This window comes from Buceros rhinoceros, unplaced genomic scaffold, assembly GCF_000710305.1.
Source record: "Buceros rhinoceros silvestris isolate BGI_N320 unplaced genomic scaffold, ASM71030v1 scaffold874, whole genome shotgun sequence".
NCBI classification, from domain to species: Eukaryota; Metazoa; Chordata; class Aves; order Bucerotiformes; family Bucerotidae; genus Buceros; species Buceros rhinoceros.
The window spans coordinates 28,601-35,848 of record NW_010406291.1 but is presented as its reverse complement, the minus strand read 5'-3'; the positions used below and the strand labels follow the sequence as shown (position 1 = coordinate 35,848).

Here is a 7,248-nt window from a genome sequence, read left to right as displayed (position 1 = left end):
TGGTGACCTCTGCCTGCTCAAGGACAGCGACATCAGTCACGTAGTCAGTCCAGTGGGTGTTCAGGATTGTCAGGAGGCAGCGCTGATGGAAGCGTTCGAGGAGTCGCAGGTGGATGGAGTCGAGGAGTGGCGGTAGATGACCCATGATTCAGACCCGTAGAGAAGAGCAGACAGTACTATGTTATTGTAGCACTATTATAAAAACACATGCCCCGGCTTACAGGCCTTATGATTGCTTTGTAGCTTCTCCTCTCCGGCTGTTAAAGAAAATCGGGGTTTTACTGAAATTGCTTCCCTCAAAAGATGCTTGAGAAGATCTTTGAAAGCAGAACTAAAACCGGGACAGGTCTAACCTGGACACCGTAAGCGGGGTCTGCAGGAGCTATAGTTCAATCCCTTTGTGCTCCCATTCTCCTCTGCGGTATCTGTCATGTCCAGAATCTTTTCAGGCAAACTTCTTGCATGATTTTAAAGCTAAAAACACATGCTAGAGGGTCTTTTTTTTAAAAAAGGAAACCAAACCTTTTTCTCCAATTCTAAGAAGTGCCACTAAGAAGTGGCACCCAAATTCACCGCCGCATCAGGAAAGCCCTCTACACCTTGCTTGGTTAAGGACTTTTTGGATACTTGGATCCAAATAACATGAGCACACGGATCAGTAGTCACTTCTCCACATTAGGAAGTACAGCAGTGGAGGATTATCTAGGAATTCAGCACATAAAAACATAACTTGTCCGAAAGAGAGGAATGTACTGCAGTTAAAACAGTAACCCAAGGTGACGGGTAAAGTGGGAATGCTGCCCAGCTCCCACCTGCATTTACAAAATTCTCTCCAACGCTGCCATTGGCCATCCGTCTTCCCGTACCCTTTCAGCCCCACAATTACATTAGTGATTGCTCCTAGAGCATCTCAGTTTCAAAATAATGACAAAATGAATCAAAACCTATTAGCTAGAGATTAAAAAAAAAAATCCATTTTGCACAGGCTTCCTGGCCTCTCCCTCAACCTCACAGACACTTTAATTTCCTCTTTCCTTTTCCTGAATCCTGCACTTTCATTGAACCCATATCCTTCCTATTGGCACTTCAGCACCCCTGCACAGAGCCGCAGTATTGCTGAAGGGAACGGAGTCGAGTAATGAAGCACATGAAGATCTCTGCGACAGCAGCTGTACTTTCGATTCTAATTGTGTGAAGGAAATGGCTCCTGCTGCTTGCTCAAAGCCAGCACCTGAGTGAGCAGCAGATGGTAAAAACAGTCCCTGGGCAAGACTGAGCTGATGAGGCAAAACGAAGCATTTCCCACTTTTATAAAAATCTGATAGAACTTGAAGAATTCATACTCCAGCTTTGCACCGAAACAACTGCCACAGCAAATAAGAATCTCTGACTCCTGTCTCCCTGCCTGTGACAAGCTCACGTTGTGGCAGGTCAGACTCCATTACTCTGAAGCACTTAGAAAATTCCTTGCAGCCATATACAGAAGCAGGGAAGAGCACCAAAACCAGCATGGAATTGGTATCATGGGCCTTAACACATTTGGGAGCTACGCTCTTGTAGGACTAGACAAGGAATTATATTCACTCTTCAAAATATTGTTGTAGGCCACGGCTTCCGTGCTGGCTATCCAGAGGATAGGTGCCACACAGACCTGTTACCCGTTAGCCTTTCCCTGAAGATTTCGGAGCCCAACTAAAGACAATTTATAGACAAATTCATTTCAGATAGGAGCTCAGTGCAAAGAAGGCAGCCACCCCGAGCGGACCCTTGTTTTACAGGGGACTAAACTTCAGTAAGCACTTTGTTCCCTCCAGCAGCACCAGCTGACTGCCAACAACCGGCACCCAGTTGCTCAAGGACACATCCACCTCCACTGACGACACCACTGGGTGAGGAATAGATCTAGGGTTTTTGAAAAAGCTGAGTAGGGCTAAACAGAAAGCTTCAAGCACAGCTGAAACTTTGCACTACATACACAATGAAAACCTATTTATGGAATGGGGAAGCCCAGAGAAGCATCCATCAAGAAGGAACTCAAAGCAAGGATCAGCTTTTCAGCCATGTCTACACTGTATTTTGCAGCTTTGTAGCATCTGACTACCCAAAGATGTCCCCATCTCAACCTTCTATCAGGCTGTATCTTGGTCAGTAAGAATTCTTGTCTTCTTGTACTACCTTAGAAATTCTTATTTGTCCCCACAATATTCAATAGTATCATGATAGTTACAAATGATGGCTGAAAGGCACAGGCTTTGTAGAGTCCAAACTTGCCTATCATTCCTCTGTAAAATACATACTTGAATGGTTTCTGTTGCAAACCTACAATTTTCTATTTCAAAGGAGTCCACATCCACACTCCAGAGGTTGGAAAATGATTCATAAAGAATTGAACAAAGTCCTTTTCTCTGTAATTTATTTACAGGATTTAATTCCTTCTTATTTAAACAGCTAACACTCGCTAACCAGCCTGGTAAGATGAAACAACATTAGCATAATATGTACAAAACTGCCTCGCAGCCACCTTAGGAACAATTGCCATAATGGCATTACTGCTGTCTGAATTAGATTAGGTCACAGCAATGGACAAACACTGATAGCTATGAGCAGAGGAATAAAAGCCCAAGTTGGAATGACAGTTCGGATAAAGATAAGGAAAAAACAGCCCAGCGGGACTCATACACCGCAGCCGCAGGGCCAGGCGAGATCAGGAGCCCCCAGTCCCACTGGTGGGCAGACACAGCTCTGCCCACCTATTACAGGACCCTCTGCCTGGCACTGATGGGTGCTGATAGTGTGGCAGTTAGTGCCAGCAAATGAACTAGGTCCCCTCTCACACCAGACAACTGGCAAAAGGTTAATGAGATAGAAAAGAGGTGGATAGTGCTTGTACATGCCATCTGTGCACTTTACAGAGCTTGTTGCCGTTCTGTCCTGAAGAGCCAGGCTGCTGTGGCGGTGTAACGCATTCACAGCTGGTCATCTCCAGCAGATGGAGCTGTAAGGAAAGCTACAGAGGCATTTGTTATCATCATGGAATTAGCTAAGTGGCCTCTTGAAAGCAGGTACGAGCTTATGTGCAGCCTCCTTTTTGGCGAGAATGACAAAAGGACCGTAAAGGTTTGCTATCAGGGTATTTTATCTAGACACACAGATTCTCCTCCCCGCTCAACGTTCCGCTAGTCTCTGCGCTGCTGAAGTAGGATCACAATTATTTTCCTGAACCTGATCATAGGCCTGTCTGACCTTTTTAAATGACTAAAACACTGTCTTCACATTTTATTTTTGCCTTTTCAAGTCTAAGTCAAACCCCTGAGCCTTATTACCAGGGAGGAATGGAAAACCGCCTTGAAAAATACAGGGACTACAAGCGCAGCAAACATCAAAGGCAAACGCAGAGCAAACATTTCACTGAAAACTGGGCCAGCAGGGTTTTGGAAGTAAAGCTAATAAAACCCAGGAAGTTTCCTGAAATAAAAGTCCAGCAGCAGCAGTCGATTTAGAGATCATGCTGAAGACTCAGCACACAGCATGTGGTGGGAGGATAGCATTTAGGACCTCTAGGCTTTAATTACAGGCTGAAACAGTAAATATTTCTGTGCTGTTTCGAGGACCTTCTACTGAAAAGTACCTTTTGGGGGATAAAAAGGACCACATTACCCAGAATCCACAGCAGGTAGGTGGCTGCATGTAGACAACGGAGCTGTGAAAAAACACCATGATTTAGCACAGGAAAGGAGACAACGCAGTGAAAGTGCAAAGCAAGGAATATTGTAAGAGAAGGAAGGAAGAGAACAGAACATGTGAACAGACTGCCGTGAAGACAAGACCAGTAGAAGACCAAAAGACAACTTCGACCTACTTGCAGGGCTCCTAGACTTATATTACTAGGTAGTACGAGATTGTTCAAGAGCTCACCTTTTCTAGACCACTGTACTAACCCAGGCATAGTTCAGTGCCCAGCAAGGAAAGACTTCCCTTCCACCAATACAGGTACCAAACTGGGGAGAAAAGAAAATCTACCAACACAACGCACAAGTCCTCTTTCCTGAAAACAAGGACAGATTACTGTGAGCCATGTCACAGATGCTTTACTGTGCACATTTCTTGTTCCCACATCTCTAAAAGATCATTGACAAACTGGAAGGGACACACAGAACGATAGCCTAAAGCTGCCCAGAGTATTGAAATGGCTTTTCTTTGAGATAAAAATAAAATACACCAGGTTTCCTTAGCTGGAAAAATACAACAGGGAGAATGTGTAAGATGTCTGTAAGACCACAAATGGCTTGGAGAAAGAACTACTTTTTCTAAGCCTGCAGGAACTCAGGAGATACAGGGGATCATAGGAAGCAGAAGCTGCAGACCCTTCAGCAATGTAAGGGATGGAGCAGCATACACTCAGTTTGTAAGCCTTGCTACTAACGGCTTAGTACAAACTGTTCATTGTCACACAAGACAGAGGTACGCTGAAGCATTAAAATCGAAAAGACAAGTCACATGCCTCAGTTTTTTCCCTTACTGATATAAGTATAGAGCTCTAATTCTCCTTAAAATAGGATTAGTTTTCCTCCTCAGGCTGTGAAGAATAAAGCACTGTCTTTTTCTCTTCCGGGATTTACTTTTGCCTGGATGCTTTATATAACACATTCCTGAAAGATAAGTTTACGAAAGATTTAAGACCTTCAGCTACTCAGTGGTGCCAGGTGCTTTATTTTTGCGTCGTGCAGTCTCCCTGTATCTCTTTTATATAAAGCAGCATGAATGCCACTTTGCAGCTTCATTCAACATTCAGCACAAGTGGGCCACAAAGAAAGTTAACGCCGCCAAACTCCCCAGAGCTACCCAGCTACCCAGCCCAAGGGCCTGCCCATGGCTTCTGTGCAGTGGCATAAATTCAAGTCCACTGAGCAGCTGCCCCACTGGATCATAGCATCTATACAAAATTATCAGGATCTGAAACATTTCACCTTTTCTTCCTCTTAAAGGAGACTAGAGTATTAAGAATAATTAGTATTTTAATCGTATTTCAGAGTGTACTTGGTTAAAAATCATCAATTAAAAAAAAATGGACATTCACTTGAAAACAGGAAACACTCTTCAGAAGTATTCCCACATCAGCCTTGGGGGTTATTTAGCATCATTTCTCAGCTGCAGTAAAGTGACACAGGACTGAGGTCAGGACCGTGACATACATCCCCACCAGCAGCTGAAAAAAAGTAATAGAATCATAGGATTTTTTTGTTGGAAAAGATCTTTGAGATCATCAAGTCCAACCGTTCTTCCAGCACTGTCAAGTCTCCAGTAACCCCTGTCCCTCAGTATCAACTCGACATCCCTCCAGGGATGGGGACTCCACCGCTGCCCTGCCTAGGCCTGGGCCAGGCCTGGACAACCCTTCCTATAAAGAAATTGTTCCTCTTGTCCAACCTAAACCTCTCCTGGTGCAACTTGGAGCCATTTCCTCTCATCCTGTCACTTATTTACATTGCAGAAGAGTCTGACCCCCACCTCACTCCATCCTCCTGTCAGGGAGTTGTCGAGAGTGAGAAGGTCTCCCTGGAGCCTCCTCTTCTCCAGGCTGAACCTCCTCAGGTCCCTTACTAGCCCCAGTCCTCAGCCCCCAGCCCTAATCACCAGCCCTCACAATGCCAAGCGTGCAAGGCTGGTGGCACCACAAACAGGTAACTTTGCTCACTAGAGGGCAGCAGGAAACAAACCAAACCCAACAAACGCAAACTGGGGCCATGATCTTCCTCAACGCCAAGGCAGTTATGTACAGGTCTTCTGCCTTAAAAAAACCAGTTAATTCTGACGCTGTTTGGGATCACAGTTCAAACGGCAGTGGGCACTGCAAGTGGAACAGCGTGTTACCTACCCACAGCCAAAGGAGACTCCTCCTAACAGCACAGACACCTTTGTACAGCACCCTCCCCTTCACATCCACGTCTAGCCCAAAAGTACAATATTCTTAGGGTGATCTACACCTTTGTGGTAAAGGGAGACTATCACAAGTTTCTGTTCCTAATCTCAGCAACCTGGAGTGCAAGGGCAAGTCCTTTTTAGCCCAGCTTTGGCTCAGTCTGAATGTCATTTGAAGTGTCATGTGTGTTTTGGATTTACAGAGTTACATAGACCTCCTACGTGGGTCTATATAGAAAGGTCTTCAGCTCTCAGGTTGTCTTCAGCACAGCCAGACAAAAAGCCATTTTGGAAATTCTGTGACTTTTGGTAGCAGGGGTAGCTCAAGCGGCCAAGCTGTAATTTCTCTACCAAGTAATGAATGAAAACCCTGAGTTCTGGGCTGAACCGAATCTCCAACCACTCGTCAAGTGCCAGCTCTGAAAGGCTGCTGCTGACATGACAAGTACAGCCTGCTCCTTTCATTTTCAGCTTCTACGTCAGCGCTTGTGCACAACTCCCACACAGAAAAACCACAAACCACGCCAGGCTTCTTCAGTAAACACAATGCAGCAAAAACAACGCTCTGCAAAAGCGATTAAGCAACTCTTGACAGGCAAGGGCACGTGGTAAACAATGGAGGGCGTTTAAGGACAAGTCCGAACACGTGTACCAACATTAGTGGGACTCCTCACTGCTAATAAAAGACATCGCAACCCACTGCAAAACTAGGCCTGAAGATTCATTTTTTTCAGAGGAACCCCAGTTGCTGGTAGAACTGACAGCTCCGTTAACAGGTCAGACATCTCTGCTTTGTTCAACACGCGTGCTTGGTTGACTGAAAACCCAGAAAGCAACCAGAACAGTCCAAAAATCATGGCAGCTTTTATTTTTAAACTGGGATAATCTTGTGTCCTCTTGATGTGAGGGGCAATTTCAGCAGCCATGGCCCAGACTCACCAACTTGCCTGGAGCGCGTGAGTCTCCAGTGAAATGCTTCTTTCCTCCAAGCTCTTACGACTTGTTCCAAATGGACTATTTTCAAAGGAAGCCTTCAAAACCACAATTAATCAGAAAGAACCTATGGCCTGGCTCCCCACAAGGGAAATGCAATTAATACTCTTAACACGACTTTTTCCTGAAACCACCGCTCTGGAAAGACTCGAAGCCCATCTGAAGGACAGGACACACTGCAGACTTGCTGTATGTTGGCATATACCTGTGTTGCTGCCAGAAAGAGCAGCTGTCCCCATCTCATCCACACCAACATTAATGCGGCTGCCCAGCGAGCTGGGCCAGTTCCCTGAGCTGACTCCTCATGGGGCCACCTGAGTTCCAGCACTAAGGATG

General features: G+C 45.4%; 1 protein-coding gene across 1 annotated transcript in view; it reads right to left on the bottom strand.

Annotated features, from left to right (window-relative positions):
• The window catches only part of LOC104491556 (chromosome unknown open reading frame, human C20orf196), a gene marked incomplete at its 5' end in the record, with an annotated part of 31,328 nt that overhangs the window by 21,546 nt on the left and 2,534 nt on the right, over positions 1-7,248 (bottom strand). The gene's annotated exons all lie outside the window — the stretch shown is intronic.